The sequence below is a fragment of the Morone saxatilis genome, unplaced genomic scaffold (assembly GCF_004916995.1).
Source record: "Morone saxatilis isolate NCDOM2014 unplaced genomic scaffold, NCSU_SB_2.0 Contig20, whole genome shotgun sequence".
Taxonomy (NCBI): Eukaryota; Metazoa; Chordata; class Actinopteri; family Moronidae; genus Morone; species Morone saxatilis.
Genome location: NW_023339763.1, coordinates 18,452,969 through 18,470,234, shown reverse-complemented (window position 1 = coordinate 18,470,234; position 17,266 = coordinate 18,452,969). Strand labels below are relative to the sequence as shown.

Below are 17,266 nucleotides of genomic sequence, written 5' to 3'. Positions count from 1 at the left end.
ATTATTATATTATTATTACATATTATACCCTAGGACTACACTAAGAGTACACTGTTTGAGTTTTTTCACTGCTGTATCAAAATTGCATATGCAATGTTTTGTTGTTTAGTCAAAGAAGTCCGGGGTTGCAAATTGAATTATAGCTGATAGTATTCTGTATTCTTTTGATATAAAAATAATAATTAAACAATAAGTCATTTGTTTTGCAGCCACTGAAAAAGAAAATATTTTACTGAAATTAAGATGTGATGTGACATGCATGGTTAAGTGGTTTGCTGAATGTCAAATTACAGCTCATCTTGTAATCCCCTCTCTTAAAGCTTCACCATACTGATAGATGGTGAAGCAAAGATGAAACTTGCTGCAAATGTACATATGTAGACCATAGCATGTAATCAAACACTCATTGTAATGCTGCTGATTTTCTGATATATATTTATAGAATATGCAAGAGACTATAAAACACATGGTATTTGATATTTAGGACTTCATCAATGACCTCACTCCTACAATGGCCTGTAAGCAAACCATAATTCTTTTAGAACTGTTAAAAAAAAGGCACTTTCAGAGCCACCTTCACATCTTGCTTGTTTCAGGGAATTTCACCTTCAGTAAGGTCTCCAGCAAATGCTCAGATTGATGTTGGGCCCAAAAAAACTCCTTGGTTGCCTTGTCTCTATGTTCAGGATCAATGTCCTGCTGCATTGTTCTACAATAGGGATGTTCTGTATAAAAATGGGCTATGAGCAACCCCGGCCCCAAAGCTGAAAGTCAGCACTTTAACCTCACAGCCATTGTTTCATTTCACATAAAATGTGCAGGAGTAGAATCCAACCACTTCGCTGTCCCAATACCTTCTTACTGCACTGTACATATTTACCACAGTAAATAGCCATTCGGCTGTCAAGTTGCCCTCGCTACTCATTTCAAACCAATTTAATTTCAGTGGTATCAAAAGATAAGTATATGGCTGTTTACTGCGGCTTTATAAGCCACAGCGGAAAAAGAAAATATTTGTTTCTAGTAGGCAGTAATCTTGACTTCTCTGCACAAGGACAGTATGTTATCATAAATTTTTTAGATATTCTAAATATTTTCTCATTTACTGTAGGGCCTTATTGGATTTAATAAGTAACCTGCCTTTTGGCAGGATGCCAGGTGAACTATTTTGTTAAGTTTTATAGAACTGAGACAATACCAGGTAATTAATATCAAACTACAGTAAAAACTTGTTTTGGATGCAAAGTATAAAAGCAAAGTCTTACCGATCACATCTCCTGCTAGCGCTGTGTTACATAATGAAGCTATTTTCAGTTAATTAATCATCAACATTGATTTTAGGGGCAATTGACAGGCCTACATGATTGTGAGTATATTTATGTCTGCACTAATAGCCCTGTATACTAATTAAGACATTAATCTAGTTTTTGCTGTTGTCATGTTAACACTTGTCTGTCTAGGGCAACGGGACTAATGTGAGAATAACCTGATATCAGCTCTTAATTTTCTGTTCTTAAATGTGCTCTTGTGTCAAAGGGACACAGGGGGGATTTGGAGTGTTTGTTTACAAGGATGACAAAAAGGTGAGTGGTAACAAATGCCCACATTTTTGGAGTGAATGCTTTCAGCTAATGTTGTGAATAATGAAGCCTCTATCAACATGTTCTGATTGAGTCTAACACACAACAACAAAAAACTAAAAATAAATAAATAAATAAATAATGTCTTGATATTTCTCTGTAATTCCTTGTGCCAAATTCCTCTCTGTGTAAACTGCCCCCAGTCTAATCAAACATACCCCTGCTGGGTGAAATCACTTTAATTTGAACTGTGTGTATGCTTAATTGAACTATTACTGCAATCTCTGTTGTCACAGTAACAAGCATGCCCTTGTATTGTTCCTATCATGTAATCAAAACAAGTCCAGCCAGTTATGTTTTGAAAATTACATCCAACATATAATGGTTTGGGGATTTTTTTTACTTTATTTCTTTTGCATAAATAAATCATTAGTATCCATTTACATTTGGACGTGTTGCTATGAGGGATTTTGTTACCTGTTATCCCCCCAAATCCCCAATGGAACTCGCAATACGCTTTAAGGAGTGTGGCTGAGAGACACATGTCAGCCACACCTGCTTCATTCTTACATAAGATCATGCGAATACTAGGGTGGAAAGAGCACACATGGTTGACACAGTACAGAACATTTACACAGTAATACTCATTGTTAAGGAAGTGTGCAGTCAGTGGGGGGATTTGGAAGAGCAGCTGCAGTCTGGATACTGCACCAGTGTGGGCAGATAAGGGCTGTGTTGGAGAAGCGGTGTGAGATTTAAGATGAAGTGACATGAATTGCAACAGAAAGGTGGCAACATAGAGTTATATTAGTGACACTGAGTGATATGTAGATGTAATGAGACAAAAAGACTGCAGTGCACTTACAGATGCATCTGTTAAAGTGCATGAACAATGACAGATAAGAGGTGGGAATGAAGGGCAACCCGTGGTTTTGAGGGGAGATACCTCCACAAGTAAAACCATTTAAGAAAATCAGAGTTGAGGGAATGATAATTTGAGTTGAACTAGATATTACAGTAGAATTTCTTATCTAAAAGGCAGCCAGTGCTAGGACTGGGAGACATGGTTGAAATCATTATCACAACATATATAAGATTGATTAATCGCTGCTAATAATTGAATTGGTAAAAAATGTATTAAACGACAATGTAGACCAGGGACGTGTTTAAACTGTCAGAAGATACACTGGGGTTTTGCTGTAGTATCTAGCTGTTTCACTAGGTGGTGCCTCTGTTAACTGTTAATATTAACAATGTGTGTATGTGCTGACTGGCATCCATAGATGATCACTGTTGCAGTCCTAAGAGCTAGGTAGCTCTCCTGATGGAATAACCACTTGGTATTGGGTGATGACGCTGTAAGAACCCCAAGAGTTGTCTGGCGGCTGTCCAGTTTAGCTAGCTACCCAGACACTCATGCTAATGCCAAACTAACAGCTTCAACAGAACCAGCTATTAGCTGCTCAATCACTGCTCCTCTGAACGGCAGAGGAGGGCACCGCTGGAGCCGAGCAGTCCTTGCCAACAACAGAGACATCACATTGTTTTTGGGAGTAAATCTAGTCTATTGGTTGAAGTCAAAAGGATTCCCTGTGCTGGTAAAGGCAACATGAAAGCATTTGTGCAGTGAAAAAATGGCGCTCGACTCACCCGATCATGTAGCATGTAGGTTAACCTATTTTTTGTGTACTCGGTAATAGCCTTTTATAGCTACAGCCCTTTGTTTTAAGTGGTAGATCTATATAGCATATTCAATCTAATATGTGTAAGTCAAGGCATTAGTTTGTTGTTGTAATTTCAATTATGTTCATTTAATTTATTAACAATAGATTGTTTCCACGTCCAATAAAGGAAACTGCTTTAAATTTGCAATATTGTATTAATCTAGATATAGTATATCATAGTATATCACAATATGGCAACGGTATGCACTGTCTTTCAGTGTAATACATTGTCTTTCACTGGTATTGATTACATCATTAACAAAAATTTGAGTACTACTTTTTTGTACATTTAGAATTCATGATAAACAATCATTTGAAATTATCGTCCACCCCACTCAAAAAACCCTTTTGCTATTTGAGAACCATCACCTTGGCAACAGTAATGATTACAGCAGCCGTCACCTTGGCTCCTATAATCATTGCCCTATTCAAACCATTATCAATAAAGTCTTCCATAACTCAAGGCAGGTTTGTGCTATACAGTGCTTCATATCAGACTATACAGAATAATACATCACAGATGATGCTTGTTATGTTGTGCAGTACAGATGATAAACAACTTGAGGGAGGCAGTATGTTTTGAATAATATTGCACATTAATACTGAATAAAAGCTGAGTTCATGTAAGCCTTTGTCCAAATATAATGTTGTTACAAGAAGACAATTTGCAAAAGGATAAATAAAATCCCATTATTACATTCATTTGGTCCCACGGTAGATCTAGAAGGATTTTGTCTTTCCAATGATATAATTAATTCTCATAACCTATCGATATGTAGAATGATAACTTTTTAAGTTATTTTATAATATATATATAAAAAATAAGAGACCACTGTGTGCAGAGCCACCTTACACTTACATAACTTCCCCAAGTGTCATCTTATTGACGTATTTGGCCTTTTTTTAGAGAAACCTCCACACCAAAAACATTTTGTAAATCACAAGATAACTCAGAGTATGATTTCCCTCAATGCAAAGTCTGTATCACTGCCGGTTTTCATTAAGTTAAATGTTTAATTGTCCAATATAAAAGATATCATGCATGAGGGAGTTAAGAGGTACAATGACTGAGCTCCACTCGGTTGAAAGAATTGTGAGGGGAAGTGGAAAGTTGAACGTGATTAATTTTAGCCTTTCGACTGAAGATGCTCGGAGTTATTTTTGATATGATTACACCAACATGTTACTGTCTCCCTTTCGGATTTAATGCATATCCTTCTTAAAGTATCTGGCATCCAGCTGGGTCACTAACTGCTGTGATAATGCACTGTAGTCCAGCAGTATCCAAACAAATTAATAATTAAAATGTTTTCAGAAAGGCTTGGATAACCTGCATAGTGTTTTCCTCTTTGGCAACACATCACCCATTTTTTCTGAAAATAAACCAGAGGCGGTCTATACGTGTAAATGTAGTTGCTCCCGCTATATCGATAAGGGATCCCAAGAATAAACTTTCTTGTTTTGTTGTTTTCTCTTTTTATACCGTTCTTGTCAAGTGGCCTTGTCTGAACACCATGGACATCAGCTCAGATAAAAGCAATCCCTGACATTTTGAAACATGTTAGAAGGGAAAATTGAGATATTTAAAATGCAATTTTAAAACAAATTTGTTTAGAGAATTATGATTTAGTGTCACAATGTATTTAGCAAAAAAACATTTGGCTTTTTATTTATCTGAGCTACAGTTTTCCCTAACAGTAACCAAGAGTTTTAGTTTCCTAACCCTACCTGTATCTTAAGTTAATAACAAGGGAAATGTTAATTCATTAATAATTTTTTGTGAAATCATAACCCATTTGTGATACTGTTTAGGGCTGGTATTTTTCCATTTCATTTCATTCACAGCCATTAATGTATTTACACATAGTAGTTACCTCTCTTTATAGTAGTTCTTATTGTTAGCGGCGGAGTCCACTATTTCCACGCTGAATTCAGATTGCCTATCCTTGCACAAGGGATTCACAGGAAACAATATTGTACTTTTAGTTCATCGATAACAGTCTGTTCACTCTCTTTACAGAGCTATATAACGTTACTGGTAATGCAAACAGAACAACCAATTATTGCCTTCAATCTACACTAAAAGTATTGAACTGGTAACAATTGGTGGATTTTATTGTGAAAAAAAAGGTAGACACGTTACCAAGTTCAAAATTGGTGTCGCAACATCAACTAGGACTAAAACCTTTAGCATTACAACTTAAGCTGTGCAAACTCTAACTGTACCTTAAAGGTGGGTAAGCGATTCTGGAGAAATCCAATACCATGACAAATACCATGATATGGATATAGCAAGTAATGCAACTAACATTGCAGTGGATTAAAAAACTGTTGCTACAGTTGCTGCTGCAAAGCTAACACGCCGAGAGGATGAGACTGTTTCCCAGAGCCAGCACACCAGCTCCAAACAGCAATACTCACAACTCTCCTGCCACTATAGCTTATATCACAACAACGGCATATCTTGGAATAACTACAATAACTTGACTGGAATTACAATTTAGTATTGTGTGGTTTGGCCCGATCCACTTTGTTTGTTTCCCCTTTACAGAGCAAGGGCTGTGAATAACCACCAGATGTTTTACAGCGCACACACAGAGCGGAAAGCTAGCAGACCGTGTGGAGATATTCCCTGAATTTGACAAAACGTGTATTGGATTAGGATTGCATTACTTAGTTTGGCTTACCTCACCTTTAACCATAGTCCATTCGGGGCCCCTCATGAACCTTGTGAGCACCGCTATCTTAGGTTTTACAATTATTTACCCTCTTTTAAATAGATTGCTCTTACAATTTAATTTACAATGAGCTTTCTTTAAAAAAAAAGGAATTATTATTATTATTATTTTACCATTTGTCTGGGGATATAAAATATATTAAGCATGACCTTAATCTTTCCCTATCCTTAACTATGGTGTAGCAGCTATGTGCTGATATGGAAGAAAATGCTGGCATTGGACAAGAAAACTAAGGTAATCGAGGGGTTTGCAGAATCATCCAGTATTGACATTCTTGTCCTAGGGTTGTGGAATCGGTATTAGAAAGTCAAAAACAAATCTCACTGGTGCATCGCTACCTACAATGCACTTTCCTTTACATCTTTAGGGAAGCATAATCATACAGCATTTATAATTTCTGAAAATATGCAATGATGGCAAAACATGCAGGGGAATGTGTGATATAATTCCAGATGCATCGCATACTGTAGATCATTAGCACGATGGTTTATTGTTGTCAAGACATCAGTTGATACACAGGGCAAATCATTATTACAATAGTCTACAGCCATAATACAGGCTCTTTTTTACCTCGTATAGGTGGGGACATTGTACAGGCAGGAAAATTATTAGCTGTTGTTATTTGGGAATCTAGAGCACATCCCAGGGGAAACCTTGCATATTTAAAATAGAGGATCAATCACAAAGGAAACAAAATCATATGCTATATGTGTGTGAAGATAGCATGAGCACCATTTTTGACCACAGGCAATCATAACAAAGTCTAATACAATCACCTACAAGCCATGCAGCTGGTCCTATAGCTACACACTGCTCATCTGTTCAGGAAGGGGAAAACAGACTGGCTTCTTTTTCTAGCCACAAGAGTTTAGGAACACGTCCTGGAACATAAGCCTGCTTTACTGTCTCACACTGGGGGAATCTTGACTCAGGATCATCATTCATTTGAGTAAATACATATAGTTTACTTTGCCATGCTATTCAAGCTGCCACAATACATAACGGCTGCTGAAATTTAAATGTTGCCTTAAGAGGACTGTCACGTTCGGTGGAAAGTGTACCTTGACAGATGGGATGGCTGCATTGATGATGTGTAAGTTGGCTTAAGTAGAGCACAGAGACTCGCTGTATGTGATGTATTCTGCTGAAATGATTTGTATGCCCAAAAGTGTTGAGAGCCTTCCTGTACTCCAAAGGTACTGCTCTGAGGTCAGCTGAAAAAAAGATGGGGAATGTAATTTGGGTTTCAGTGCAAGTACTGACTTCTAAAATGAACAAATCATTCAAAACACAGGCAGTTCACAAAACATGCAAGCCTTTGTAGCTTGAGAATCTTGATTATATGTTTAATTTCTCCTATGCAGTGTTTGCATTGAAGGCTGTGTGATCTTCTTCATTCTGTTCTTAAATTAAATAATCATAAAGAGACTATTTGACAGGAAAAATAGGACACGTTGTGTAAAATATTTCAATAAGAAGTAGACAACAATAATTTATCAGCACCAATAGTCTATATAGGCTGACACTGAAACCTAAAAGAAGGATTGTAAATAAATGTCCAGAATGTTCATTGTAACACCTTTATGTTGAGGGCTTTTTAAACCTGGACCTGGTTATTATGTAGCAAAATGGAGCATCATGTTATATCAGTTAGGGCACTGGGCTCCTGCATGCCATCATCTGATCAGTATCAGCTGACTCTTACTATAACCAGATTTAAACAGAGGTAATTAGGCGGTCTCAATAATCTGACAAGCTCATACTCTTGCTCCTGCGATTATTCCTGTCACTGCTTCTGTTACGGGTTGTACGCCATGCACGCAGGCTGTCCCATGCTGCTTGGAGTACCTTCAAATGCAGAGCAATTTCCACAAATTGTATTTGTGTATCTGGACATCTATTTACAATAAACTGTCCTGAATCCTTTGATATAAGTGTCTGAAGTGACTGAACTGACGGACATTTTGCAATGTAACTCACAGGTTGTGCTCCTATGAACCTGCTTGGAAATCAGGTGAATGGTAAAAAAGACTACGCTACAGCTTCCCTACAACTTGAGGGTCACCAAGTTCAAGTGATTTGACAGATTGTTGGAAATAATGCCATACTTGATGACACTATGAAGTTATATTTACACAGGGAATTTATTTACTGCTATAAAGTTACAGCTGGCACAACAACAATTCAATGCAGATTTCAAACTGTATTCAAGCAACCAAAAGCCATTAATCATGAGATGAAAACCCTCTTAAGGCCTGGTGACACCAGCATTTAAAAGTTCATTCCAATTGAATCGCCACAACTAGAGGATTTACTCAGGGCAAAGGAAATGTGTGGAAATGTTTCATCTTGACTTCAGCTTTGGTTAACTTTAATTTATAATTAATTTATTTGTGCCATTAACAAATAGCTAGCCATCCTGACAGTGCTTATCTTTGAGGGGACGGAGAGCTAGAGAGTCCAAAATGGAAGAACCTATTGCACCTCATTAGCTGTGTTGCTCCATCAACTTTTATTTAACCTCTGTCAGTGAACTACTCCAAGAGGAATAGTTTGGAGACAGTTACGAGACAAGTAAGCGGAACAAATAAGTTTTTTGAATAAACTGTGTGACCATATTTTCCTGGCAGTAAGAAAGCAAGCTCTGGTTAGTGTGTTAGCAGGTTGCTCGCCAGCCATAATGGTATACCAACTAGGCCTGAGAGTGCAAGAAATCAGTACATCGCCAAGCTTCAAGAACTGTGCTGTGCCACTTTCTGGTGTGGCCAGGCCTTTTTGTATGCATGCAGTATGGCACCATTGCCAAAGAAGGCAAGAGGTGCCCATATTTTAAGGTAATCTGTCTCGTCAGTGTAACCCCCTAACCTATTGGTAACTCCCACCCAGTTGGCTGGCTGGCTACATTTACATTTACCCTACCCTAAGACTCCAGGCCCCTCATTGAAGTTTACAAAGGTTATTAAGAAAATACTGCTATTTAAACGAAGGGGAATTCCAAATGCCTCTAACTCTAAGTTGAGCATTTTTTTTTCTCTAACAATTCATGTTGGTATAGTGGAAATCTGGTTTTCTTATCAAAATTGGAAAAAGATTATTAGTGCTGTGAGAATTCACTGGACGAATTTTGATATGTGTCCTTTTTAAACATTCTGTTGTAGTAAACACCGTTGACTGCTGTCTCTTCACCTCTAATTGGCTGATAGGGGCTGCAAGTAATCATTAAGTTTGGACTCCGCTAGGGCCAACAATCAATAGTATTTTTAAAAAAATAATACAATATCACAAAACAAAATATTGTACTACTCACGTGTATCAATATTGTCTACAACATGCATTACAACATAGCAAAAGGAATTTCTGGCAATCGGCTAAAAACAAGGCTTATCTAGTCTGTTTCAGGCCACATTTTGGCCTTTGTCGTGTCTCAAAAGCTGATATCCATAGAAAGGTTTGGTCTCATCTGTTTTGTATTCAGCTCTACAACTACCACAACTGTTGTTCCTAAACATAGCAAACAAAGCAATAATACGACCTGCTTTATATAGATATTGTGTTCGAGGTTCATCTCCATATAGCCTGTCTACTCTGGTTACACCTTGATAATGCAAACCGCATATTGTCTCCCATTCATTCCACTACATACAAACTGAGCACACACAGCTTGCCCTACACTCCCCGTTACCCACGCACATGCCCCCAAACACACCTAGCAGAGATATGCAGTCTACTGAATGCACTTCTAGTACTGTCTTGTTTTATAATCATGATGTTTCATTTTTTAGTCCCACTGTATTACAGCACAAATCTCGTGCTGCCTCCCTAATATAATAACACATCTCACCAGTTTGCCAGTTTGAAAGTGTAGGAGAAACATTTCTTTATTTATAAGATGATATGGAACCAATTATTGTCCAGGTAAATCAGTTATAATCTGCGTTGACACTGCTGGATCTACACCAGCCAACAGATTCTGCAACTTGCAGACCAACTTTTTGCACTGCTGATAAACATTAAACTAGAGCTATTGGCCTTTTGAGAATAAACTAACCCTGGTATTTCCACATTTTGTAGCTGTTTAGGACTGGGAGTGGTGCAGAGTAGAGCCCAGTTTTTTTTAACAGACATAGGCGTTTTTTCGAAATTAGCCAGGATGGACAATAATAGTCAGTAAGATGACTACCCCAGAAAACTCTACAACATTTAAGTCATTTATGTGGTGATTTCATATTTTTAAAAACTGCCTACAAGAGCCTTGCAGGATGTTTGTTTTTTGCACAGGCCTTAAACAGAGCAGTTACTTTAATGTTAAGTAAAAGAAAGGTCAAGTACAGTACATAGTTTTATTTGGAACACCAAACAATTAAAAAAAAATCAATGTTTCAATGTCAGGTAGAATTTGAAAAGCATTTTCAGGCCCCAGTATTATTCCCAGTATTACTCATTTCAATGCTTGTCAGTGTTTGCCTCAGATCATAGCTATGTCTTAAATATCTGTGGATTACATTGTCTAACATCTTACTTACAGCCTTTCGGTTTATCTTGATAATGATTCAGACAACTCCCAGTCTCTTTATGTTTACAGTCAACGCATGTCAGTCTTCTCTCAATTTTCCCCCTGATTATATCTCAAAATTTATATTAGCTACACTGAGTTTCCATAAGGCATTGAGTGCACTGCCAACCACCAGACAAGAAGGACAGACTCTGGTGTATTTTTCCACTGGATGACAGTTCACTTCTGCACAAGGGACAGAGAGTAGGTGGGGGCCATGGTTATTAACATTTCCTTTAGCACCATAACTCATATTTGTTCAGGTTAAAGTTCCTTGCTGTATCCCCCAAGCCAGTGAAACTAACATTAGCTAACCTTATAGTGCAACACTAACTGGCTGTCGCATCTGAAAATGTAGAAACTATGACATTTAACTAATGATAAATGGGTTGCCTCCCTAATTCATCATGTAGGATACATTTCAAAATGCATATCTTTCCAATTCATGTCAACACTGCCCACACCTTTCTAAAGAGCACCAGCTGCCTAATGCATGTGCTGTGTCATAAGCAAGGTGAGTTATGATCAGTGCAGCTCCATGATACACTACCACTGCTTAAAACAAACCATGTTTGAATGGCAGCTCCAGCTTGTGTATCACTGCCCAAAACATATCCGAGAATTAAATGTTACAGCTGCTTAATGGATCATGTCTGATGAGACTGAAGGGTGGAACTTTGCGATTCAGGAAAGGTCACGTGTGCCGTTCTAATGGGCTGCACTTCTGTCGCTAATAAAAGACACATTAAATTACCAGATATTTTAATGGGGTTTGGTGTGAAATTCTTCCCAGACTTCACAAGACAGAATGGCACTTATCCTGGCTTATCTCATGGCTGGACTGTTATGTGATATTGTTCAAAGGAGGTTACACAAGATGGTTACCATGGCATTTGCACAGGCGTTTCTCCAGCTTTACTTTGCTCACGGATAATGGGTCAGGTCAAGCTATTCTCCTGCTTTTCTCTTCCTTGTGACGTGGCTGAGAGCTGGGTCATTTTAACCTCCCTTTCCTCTGACTTAACATCTTCACACAGAAATTAAAATCTCCACGCCTCCATTGCAGCAGCTACACCATTAACCCAGAGTACAGTAAATGTTTTATGTAAAGATGCTGTAGCTTGGTGGGAAACTAGGCTGTTCAGATGGTGAAACGATGTATGGATAGTAACAACCGCCAAGCCTCTAAGCTGCTCAAATATGAGGCAATATTGGCTGGATTTTTCATGCTGTTTAGGGCTTTAGAATTTCTTGCCTCATGATTATTGTACAAATTAAAAAAAACACAACATGGCAGTACTTAAAAATCTAAAAAGTCACATGTGATGTCCCATGTTAATATGTCTGTTTTTAATAAATCTGCAGCTTTCTGGACAGCAAGTCAATGGGACAAGTTACTGTTACAGTTTTCATCCAATCCCATTGTCCAACTTCTCAGTCCAACCAAAATTACAAATTTTGAAGAATGTTCTTGAAACATCTCTGAGAGCTCAGTAAAGTCCCACACTAAAAAAATTGCTGAGCACAGGAGGGCTCTCCTGTGGACTTTTTGAGCCCTTGAAACACACTTTTTGTAAGTGCACAGGGCTCTCCTTAAGGGACTGACACAATTCATAGTGTTGTAACGTGAAAATCAAGAATGATACGAGAACCCCAGAAAATGCCCCCAAAAAACATGAGTCACGGAGGGTGCTGGCAAGGTCTGATGACAATTTGTCATGTCATTCCCTCACTTTGATTTACCAGTTAAATATCTCTGCCCTGCATCATGTGATGTCACAGAGTGCTGTCCCACACTTTATCCCTTAAATTTCCATTTGTATCCACTTACAAGCATGTCATACATATGCTGCACACGCATCCGTTACATTCTTCAATGTTTCAGGCATAGAGTGTACATTGAGACTGGATAACTATTATTCAAACATCCGTTGGCTTAAAATACTAGACTGACTTTACCAGTGATACCTGCAAAGAAGGTGTTTAGTCAAGAACAGAAAAGCTCTCCAGACTCCTCAATGAGGCACAGCCTGGATCTACAGTTGTTATGGCAAAGACACCTTGAGTGCAACTGTATTGTGTAAGAATAAATAATTATGTGAGAGTATATCCTATTTTTGCACTTTTAAATGTGCAAATGCGTCATTGCTAGGTGACACCTTGATTATAAAAATGTTATGACTGTGACATTGGTATCTACAGTACTGAGCATACTTTGAATAGAAAATACAGAAAACAGCAACCAAACAACACACTATGGAGTTCTGAGTAAATGAAGAAGTAAACAAGCTGAAGTAAAACATGTAGGCACAATTGCTGCCTTTCATAAACCACATGCATATTCACAGTTATTGTTCATGCAACATTTCACTACAGATTATATCATTTAAGTCCACTAAAACTTAATTATACTTTCGTTTCTACTCAGATGGTGAATAATCAAATTACATTTCAGTCACCATCACTCACCACCAACGTTTTATAATACAATATTATAATATTAATACTATCCAACAGCTGTAGTGGTTTAGTGCAAGCAGGCTATGGCCAGACAGCAGCAGCTAACTTACAGTAAGTTTTTTTATATTAGCTCATTCTGTCTCAAAGCAAAGTTTGTTGACTCAGTGTAACAGCAAATTTTGTTTTTAAAATGGAAAAATTGTATTCATTCACACAGCACTGCAGCATCAAAGAGCAGACTAAAGGCCCATTTCACCAATTGCCAAATTAATGTTCTACTTTTACTTTTATGTTCTCTGTTTTACATCATATTAGTCTCGCCATACCAGACGATAGGAGAGCTCAGCATCTACCCATCGTCTGGGCATCTCTAAATGCAAAGTAGTTACTTGAACAACCGCGAGAACAACTGCTAATAAACGTACGCCCCTTACTTCAAGAACACACTTTGCCTGAAACAATGCTCTCCCCCCCGTTCCCTGCCATAGTGAAACAACCAGGAGAATACAGTGACTTACTTTGTAACACGAAGAGAACTTTTTAAAACATTGAAAATGGATATCCCGAACGTTACATGGTACAAAAGCACACGACATGTCACCACCGTGTGACTGTCCTAACGACTTTGGATTGGTTCAACAATACAGTTTTTTTGAAGCTGTAATTGCTCCCAGTTTTAGCAACAAAAGCTGGGAGAAAGTCCTCGTGAGCGAAGCATTTAGAGACTGGCTTGTAAGTCTTGCTTGGATCCATAATAAGGTGATCAATTCAAAATTGAGTTTCAACCAAAAAAATGTATTAACCAAGAACCAGAATAACAAAACCCTAATAGTTCGTACAGTGCAATACAACGGTAAAATTATCTGACTCTCTTTTAAATGCTGGGCCTTGGTGATGGAAATAAGCACTGGTATTTGACAAGGCTGCTCACTCTTAAAAACACCATATACTTTAGCTACTGTACATAAACTGTAAAATATCTGGACAGCAACCTGTCCTCCTCTGAGAAAGCTGTGGTTTTGACCATAAAGATACTTTATTTTGCTCACCCGCAAATGACCCAAACATAGTTCATTAAACATTAAGACTCAATACATTTTGTTCTGGATTGTAGGTCTCCACTTCATGTTGTCATCCAATCCATTAAGCCACCATTTGTTCTATTTTATTCCATTATCTTTTCTATTTTATCTCTGGAAACCAAATGACATTGTGCTCACCACATACATTAGCTTTGTTGGCCCCCTACTTGTGAGTAACTAGAGACAAATCTGATCAATTTTAGAAACAGAAAATCAACTATTAAATGTTTTAAGTGTTCAAAAGAGACATTGAAATGTGGTGTTCCGGGTACATTTTCACCAATCTGGTCACCATTCTTTGCTCTATCTACCATGTACTTTTCTCTTATATGTAAGGAGAATATTTGGATTAATAATGCACTGAATTAGACAAATGTATGGCATACATGAAGCCAATGCAAGTCTTCCAAGTCTTCAGCCGTGTTCTGTTGCATTTGAGCAAGTGTCCAAATGCCTGTTACCAGGCTGACACGATGCCGGCCTAAGAAAGTAATCACAGCTATTCCAACAGTACATGAAAGATAATACCAAATTCTGCAAAAGTCTACAAAATGACTTTATTGGTTTTCTGATGGATTTTAAATGTCACTCCTCCATAGCTACAGGCACTTTATGTGGGGAAAAAAAAAAAAAACGCATTTATACCCTTAAAAATGAAAACATACCATTTCTCATCCATGACCTGTCAGAACAGAGGTCCTGTTGTCTGCCATTAACTGAGCACTGCCCAACCACCACTGAATATTAATGGAGCCTTCCTCGGATCATCAGAGTGTGTGCATTTAATTCACAATCCTATCTGCATCTTCTAGGGCACAAGCTTCGTGTGTCTTGTGTGAGCGTTTGTGCACACTGTGTGTGTTTGTGTGTGTGTGTCAGAGCTGTTGTGGGGTTTGTTCATTAGAGAGGACATCTTCTGAGTTCAAGGCCCATCACACACTCTGGTTGAGATTAGTTATATTGCAGCGTAGCAGCATGTGTGTCTAATTAAGGGTAATACTGTCATCAATAAATGCAATAGAAAACATTATGAAAATAATCTATGCCTTCACAACCACGGGGGAACAGGACACTACTGGAGCCCAATTGAGCCAGTCTGATTGACAGTCTCCATGATTACTTGATTCCAATTAAATCACATGAATATCATCTCGTTAGCAGCCTGGTTCAAAACGCCAAAACGCTGATGCTGAATTCACCAAGTGGACTGATCACGTTAGGATGTGACAGCTTATCAACAGGCAAGGCCAATCGAAGGCTCCCACTGAAGGGAAGAAAATATGTGCTATAGCAACAAAGTGGCACGAGGATTTACATTGAAATCTCATCCCCCCCAGATTGTGACAGTGCGTCAAGATGAATAACGTGCGCAATGTGCGAAGTCACCAAAGCGTACAGACTGTGCACACATAAAACCCACGATAGACAGAAAATCTCCAGTCACGTTTAGGAGGTGGTGGGGAACATATGGCTTACCTAAAAGACTCGACGCGAGCACCGGAATTATGATGATGACGATGATGATGGCCCGTCCATCTAAACACGATTCTTCTTTTCTATCCTCTGCCGGTGTGTCGATGGGGTTTTAACTAGGCCATTTCTTCCCTGATCGCAGTTATTTCTCAGGAGGGCAGCGCGTCGCAGGCTCTCGCACATTAGTACACCTTCTCGGTGTCTGTCTTTCTCCGGCTTTTCCAAAAAAAGCACACCTCATACTGCCCCCCTCCTCCTCTCATCCCTCTCTGACAACACCCTGCTCTGTTCCTTATCCACAGATATTTGACTTTAATAGTGTTGAGATGCAGCGGCGAGTATAATTCAAACAGGGGGGGTAAAAAAGCGCTCACAGTAAAATAAATGCGTAACGCTATAGCGTCAAGACTCTGCGCGTTGCTTCAAAAGTCAACGCAGTGATCTGTCCTCTTTTCCCCATTTGTCCATGCTGATAATAATCCACGGTATCTGCCCCCGCTGCACCGCCGGGGCCTTCAAAAAAAAAAAAAAAACGAGCCACACGCGAGCCAGCAGGTCCTCCTGGCAAACACACACACACACACACCTGACCCCCGATTCACCCTAAACACACACACAGAAAACGGCAGGTCTCTCTCTTCACCTCTCGCTGAACTTCTCTCTCCGTCTCACTCCCCCTCTCTCACCTCGCCATGACCTCCCCCGCGCTATCGCTCCTGTCTCCTCCCGCACACACACACACACAGTGATTATTGCTTCCTCTTATTCTTCTAGGGGGGACGAGCAGAAAAACAAAGTGACGTGTTACCCTCACATTTCTTGTTTGTTTTCTCTCATTTCTCCTCCGCTAATGGGGTTCGCTCCCTTCCCTCCCTCCCTCCTCCCCCTTTCTCCTTTTGTTTTTTCGTTCTCGCATCTCTCTTTTCGCCCTCTCTCTCTCCCTGAACAGTCACTCAATCACTTCTTTCGTTCCTTCCCCTTTCCTCCAGTTGCCTTCTACTCCCTCCATCTTTCTTATCCTCTCCTTTCCATCCCTCCTTTCTTTCCTTCTCTGCACTCCCCATACGTCTTCCTCTCCTCTCTCTCTCTACTGTATTCTTATATCTTTCTGTCCCTTCTTTTCATCTTTCCTCTCTAACTTCTTCCTCTCTTTTCTTCCTTTTATCATCCTCTCCATGCCGACTTTCCATCTCTCCATCCCTCCTTCTTTCCTCCCCTTTTTTACCTGCTCTTCCTCCCATCCTCCTTACCTTGTTCTCTCCTTCTTTCAGTCCCTCCTTTCTTTCTGGTCTCTGCTCTCTAACTCCTTTATTAACTCTTTTCTTCTTTCTACTCTCCTCATTCTTTCTATCTTATCCCATCTTCCTGTTCATACTCTTCCATCTCTTTACCTTCTTCGTACCTCCTCCTCTTTCCTCGCTCTCCTTTCTCCCCTTTTCCTTCTACTCATACTGCTCTCATTATCAACTATTTCTCCCTTTCTCCGTCTTTCTTTCCATCTCCACAATGATCTTTTCCTCACTTTCATTCACCCTACCTCTTTCCTATACTCCTCTCATTCTCCTCTTTTTTCTTCTCTCCATTATTTGAACTTTACTCAGTCTTCTTTTATATCCCTCTCCTCTTGGTCTCCTTGTCTCCTCTCCACATTCTCTCC

At 39.0% G+C, this 17,266-nt stretch overlaps 1 protein-coding gene across 1 annotated transcript in view; it reads right to left on the bottom strand.

Annotated features, from left to right (window-relative positions):
• nlgn2b (neuroligin 2b) overlaps window positions 1-16,084 on the bottom strand; it is a 68,039-nt gene extending 51,955 nt beyond the window's left edge. Inside the window, exon 1 of the mRNA XM_035667218.1 lies at window positions 15,613-16,084. The gene's annotated coding sequence lies outside the window, so the exon portion shown is untranslated. The remainder of the gene's footprint in view (window positions 1-15,612) is intronic.
• Between the last annotated feature and the right edge of the window lie 1,182 nt (window positions 16,085-17,266).